The sequence below is a fragment of the Ochotona curzoniae genome, unplaced genomic scaffold (genome assembly GCF_017591425.1).
Source record: "Ochotona curzoniae isolate NIBS_2020 unplaced genomic scaffold, NIBS_Ocur_1.0 contig_517, whole genome shotgun sequence".
Taxonomy (NCBI): Eukaryota; Metazoa; Chordata; class Mammalia; order Lagomorpha; family Ochotonidae; genus Ochotona; species Ochotona curzoniae.
The window spans coordinates 2,340,865-2,346,750 of record NW_024466454.1 but is presented as its reverse complement, the minus strand read 5'-3'; the positions used below and the strand labels follow the sequence as shown (position 1 = coordinate 2,346,750).

Here is a 5,886-nt window from a genome sequence, read left to right as displayed (position 1 = left end):
CTACCATGCTGTTGAGTGGACTGAGTGAGACACATGCTAGGAAAAAGCAGCTAGGTGAGATGGGAATCCTGGATAGGTGGACCCTGACCTCGGCTCAGGCAAGAATCACCCATGTGAGGCTACAACACAAATCAAACATTTCCAGAAGCACAGTGCTTCCAGACATTCACACACCCTCTGAGAACTGTTTGTGCTTTGCGATTGAAATGACTTTTGTGCATTTGAAACTGTTCAGATTTAAGACTGCTCTCTCCTTCCTGAAGTAACTCCAATTGTATGGACTCGGCATGCTGTGCACTTGCAGGCATCCCAGAAAGGAGTCACTTCGGGACGGATCTGAGCTGTGTAAATCCATGGGAAAAGGTCAATGATGCCTGAGCTGTAGTGCAATGACACATGACAAGGCACATGGTCATTTTAATTTCAAAAGCTTCATTTTTCCTGTTTCACAGATGCAGAGCTTGCTGTTGCCATAAAACATACAAACCAAAGCTCAGCAACCCAAATATGAACTACTGGTTAGGCAAAAAGAAATGGCAGAATAGGTGCTGGCAAAGTTGCAGCCTCTGTTAAAAGCACCTGCTTTTCAGCAGCTGTCATCTCTGTGTGTCTCCATTTGCAATGACACAGCCAGCCACCTTGCCCACATTCATCCTACCTCCTCTCCATTGCCCTGGTGCCCACCAAGTTCTTAAAGTCAGTGTGCTAGTGTTTGTTTCAGACGACGCATAGCCTAATAACAGGGGCAGGTACTGGCACTGTGGTAAGACGCTGATTGCGATGACTGCACTGCATCCAAGTGCTTGTGTCCAAGTCCCGAACTTTGCTTCTGATCCCAGCTTCCTGGTGATGAGCAGCCTAGGCGGCAGCAGGAGATGACACCTGTAGTTGTATGTGGGAATAATTTCCTGGCTTCTGACTTTGTCCTGACCCATCCTCAATGTCCTTTCTGAGATCTTTCTCTCCCTCTACCACGTGTATGTGTGTGTGTGTGTGTATGTGTGTGTGTGTGTGTGTGTGTGTCTTTTAACCAATCTTTGAACATGAAAGCAAAGGCAAGAAAAGAAAATGAATGTACTTCCAAAGCTTCATGGAAAGTGACATTACAAGCTAAACGTAGGGACAAGTGTTTAGCCTAGCAATTAAGATATGAAGATACAGGTTTCACCGGTAAGAACCAGATTGAGTATGTAGCAGTTGTTCAGGGGCAGTGTTGGTGCCAGGAGAGGATGTGGACAAAGGCAACCTGAACTAAGGACCACTGTTGCATGCAACATTTGGCACAGAGAGGTGACCTGATAGAAGAGCTTGTGGAATTGCTTTGTGAGGACAGAGGCCCTGCAGTTGAGTGCAGAAAGCAAGGCAAGGGGCATTCCAAATCAGGATAGGCTACAGTATTGGTCATCATACATGTGGGTCATGTCTGGGGCAGATGGACAGGGCTAGGCCAGTTCATAGGAACCACTGGCAGAACAGGACAGGTCACATGAGGGGCCGGGTCAGGCTGCAACCAACCCACTCACACCAGGGCTGGGACAGGGAGCTGGCTGAGCCAGGTCAGGCTGCATCTCCCTCAGCCGAGGCTGGGATTTGGGGCAGGCTTGAGTGAGCCAGGCTGAAGCACGTGCTGGTGGAAGCTGAAGTGTGGTGATCCATGCTAGGCTAAGGACAGTGGGTACTGGGTCCGTGAAATCCAGGATAGGTGGTCCCACGGGGTCCAAGGTGCCTGCCTGGTTACCTGACCCACCTGCTAGATCCAGCTTGCTAGATCTGTTAGCAGCTGTGGCAGTGGGTCTGGCAGGGTCCACGTTGCTAGGCTCTGGACCTTGTGTGCACATGGGAGAACTAGTCCTCATCAGTAGAAACGACAGTGTGGTAGGCGGCTGGGCCAGATCCACTTAAAGATTAAGGCAGCCTATTGGGCCTTCAAAGGACATCTGCTACATAGCAGAGGAAGAACAGAACAGATTGAACAACTAGCCCAGCCCAAATAAGGCAGCAAATATCTGGGAGAATGGAGAGTCAGTGGTGGAGTGTGTCAGCCAGTGGACATTGAAAGTGTTCCCTCATTCTCAGATCAGTGAGACTGACAATATTGCAGAGCTCTCGACATCTTCTGAACAGAACCCTCAGCGCATATACCGCATTGGGACTGTGGGTCGACACTGTGTGGCCATTCCTGATTGCTGGGTTCTGTGGCAATTTGGCAGCTGCGTGTGGCTTCTACCCTGGTGTCCTCCCCTCCCACCAGATACAGTGAAAAGAAATGGAAAGCAAAAATATGGCATTGCTTAAGAGGCCTGTTGCTGTATACATGGCTACAATTCTTGCTTGCTACCACCGGGATCCCACATGTGTATTGCCTTGTATCTGGCTGCTCCAATTCCCTTCCTGCTACAGTAGAGGATGGCCCAAAAGCCTTGGGAAAATGTGCCCACCTGGGAGACCTGGAAGAAGCTCCTGGTTCCTGGACTCGAGCTGGCTTACCTGCAGCCCTTGTGGCAACTTGGCTAGTGATACAAGCTCTTTGGGAGGTGAGCAGTACATATAAGAGACATCGATGAACTCATGACCAATTTGACTACTACAAAATGAAGCCAGACTTCAAAAAATACAATGGAAGACAAGATTCAAGTTGAAAGTATATTTCTTTGGTAAAATCAACACATTTGTAATTTACATTTGTAATCTGAACTCAATCAGTATGCCCCACCATTCCAAAGTAATCTTCTAAATGTCATTATACTATTCCTGTATATGATATATACAACATACATTATATCTTCTAAATGTCAGTCCGGTGTTTATGGGGGTCAGAGGCTTGCAGCAACAAAGTTTTCTCAGTGAAGAGCACAGTTTTGTAGAATTGATGCCTGTGTGAATTCTCTTCCCATAAGATTTTTACTTCAGAAAACTACCACACGTGTAATTTTCTTCAGATACTGCATATCCACCTTTTGTGGAAGTCAACATTTTGTGGTAGACATTCAAGGCTAATCTTGGAACAGTTTCCTTTCTTGCTTAGCAATGTCAGGGTTGTTACTAGCAGTTTGAAGAGCTGCTTCGCTCAGCATTCATCACTAACAACCTCATCATCTACTCTACCTCTCTCAGCACAGGAATGGATGAATGTAAGTTCTAGTCTCAGAGTTTCCGTAGCAACAATCTATCCAATAGTCACATGTTCTACAACTGTAACATAATAGTCGCCAGATTTCTTCATATGCTCAAAAGATGTCATACACTGTTCAGGATTGATGATTCCAGTCTCCATTAGCTGGCCCAATACCTTAAAAACAAAACAAAACAAAACAAAATGAAAGAAAGCAAAACCCCTGTATTGAAGTGAGCAGTAGAAAGAGGCCTCAGAGGAAGCCTTGTTCAGGATGTGTGGGGGAGATGGGTGGAGACACTGTAGCTGTATTCTGACTCCAGTTTACTTCTCTGAGCAGGTAAGGATCTGACGTGGGCATCTTATCAGGTGCACTGTTGCAGTTCGATGGAGGAGGCCTGGTGGTAGGTGCTCCTCTCTAGGCACAGCAGACTCTGGCCTGCCCAAGCACACTCTCGAGGATCCGGATCTGGCTTCAGAGCCAGCCCCACCTCCTCCTCCTCCAGCTCTGCTCATGCCAAGGCCATGGCAGGAACCCTGGTCTAAAGGTGGGCAGTGCCAATGCTCCCACACAGCTCTGGCCTCGTGGCACAGCTCTGTGCCTCTTCAGCTGCAGACCCAGGTGCCATTTCGGCCTGCGGGGGCTCTGGGAATAATACATAAATTCTTGCGTGGACTTTTTAGACTCATCGTATACAAGAATCAAAAATGAGAAAGTGCACCAACAAGAATACTCACCATAAATTCACATCACACAGACTTTTTGCAGTCCCTTCCGGGAAGCCTGCTTTTGAGCTTGCCAGCACTGCCGAAACTCTCCCGGCTCCTCGGCAGTGGCTCCTCTGCTTTTCGTGATGGAGAGTCTCTGGGCAGGAATGCTGGAAGCCCCACGTGCCCAGGAGTGACACCTGGGCTGATGATGAGCAGGCTGTGCATGGTATTACAAGCTCCTCGGAATGGTTCCACTACTGCTCTGATTGGTAACATTGAAGCACTTTATAAGCTTTGTAGCTCCTCCATAATTTTACATCGCTTTAAAGTGCTCATGCTCCAATCCATAAAGTCTTCCTTAAGGGCTGCAGATGTGTAAAAGGCACATGATCAAAATGACAGTAATCAACTCCTTTAATTTTATGTGTGAAAATTTCTGTGGGCTTCTCCCATCCCCCAACACTTTGTATTGGTTGCTCACCCAGTACAAACAAAATGGTCATAAGGACACGGTGCACAAAATATCCATTTTGCAGCTTCTCCAAGTAATCCAATTATAAACATTTTTTTAAAAGAAGAAATCATTTAGTTATCTACGTGTGTGTGTGTGTGTGTGTGTGTGTGTGTGTGTGTGTGTTACACATTTCGAGGAACCTGGTCATCTGGAGTCCTCCAGAAGAGCCATTCAGGAATCTTCTGATGGCAAATGTTTGGGAATGCCCTTGAAATAACAGGCAGGCACCCTCTGTGCCAGGAGAAGCGAGAGAAGGAATGGAGCAGGAAATAGATTGTGCACTTCAAAGATAATGAAGTTCTTTCTGAGTTGAAGTAGATCTGTAAAGGTTTAAACTAGTAACTGAGGAGCTCACTCACATTGTCCTGTTAGCACTAACTGGCATTTGTCTCCAGATTAATGACTCCATTCAAGTTAGGTCCTTCCAGCTACCCAATGATTCCAGTTCTGGTTGGGATCCTTCACAACTAAGCCATATAAAACTCAGCACTATTTCTCAACCAAGGTGTCACAGTAGTGTAGTGTAAAAAATGTTGCTACTTAGGGGACAACTGACATGATCTTTATAGAAACGTTGAAGCATCTAGCTTTATTGCACCTCAAGTGAGGTTTAATTGATAGAACACAGAGGATGAAATGCCTGCGTGAGGAGAACGCTTGGCGTTCTTGTACATTTAGGTCCGGCCCAACTTGGTGTTGAGCTGAGCAGCAGGTGCAGCCAGCTCAGGCTGCCTAGCAAAGAGTGCTGCACATAGCCTGACTCTTCACCAGAAGCTGACTTTCTTTGCTATCATGCCTGGAAAATGCACACTCAGGAAGCCAGTGAAAGCGTGGACACTTACTCTGTGGCATTAGGTGTTCAGGTAAAGATGTATGATGCAGTTGTTTCAAGCATACTTATGGCTGAGTGTTGTTAGGTCCAATGAGGAGACAATCCAGTGAGAGCAGAAGAATCCTTCTATAGAGGGATATTTGGGTTTGAGTCTCTGCAGTTAAACAACATCGGGAGAGGAAATATGCCAATCCATGCAAGATGTGATAGTTCCTGATGGAAGAAGAGAGCACTGATTTCACAAGACTGACCAACTTGAGGAGGAAGAGCAGGCTTGTGGTAACACTGTTCCAAGTGAATCTCCCTCTGAGTGTGTGTGAGTCTAAAACTGTGTTAGGAAACCACGATGATATAAACTTCTGCTCTACAGTCCTCCACTCTGCAGGCTGAGCTATGGAAGGGTGCCCACCATGATATAAACTTAAGACATCTCCATGGTTGTCAGCTAGGTGGAGGTTTCTGACGTGTAGGGCACTTGGACATGTACATGCGTTGCAATGTTTCGTGAACATTTCTGGTTTTTGTTGTGTAGAGATTTTTAGTGCAGAGTGTCATGTGTCCATAATGAGTAGAAAGTAGGGTACAAAACTGTTTGTAAGGTATTGGGCCAAGAAAGAATTTCCCCTTAAAAGTCAGCAGTGTTTCAGTTAATAGATGCTGAGACAAATACAGATAAAAGCTCAGAATAACTGTGCAAAATCATGAACTCTCCTTGAT

At 46.3% G+C, this 5,886-nt stretch overlaps 1 pseudogene; it reads right to left on the bottom strand.

Moving 5' to 3' along the window:
* Positions 1 to 2,809: 2,809 nt before the first annotated feature.
* Positions 2,810 to 3,741, bottom strand: LOC121162166 (annotated as a pseudogene).
* Between the last annotated feature and the right edge of the window lie 2,145 nt (positions 3,742 to 5,886).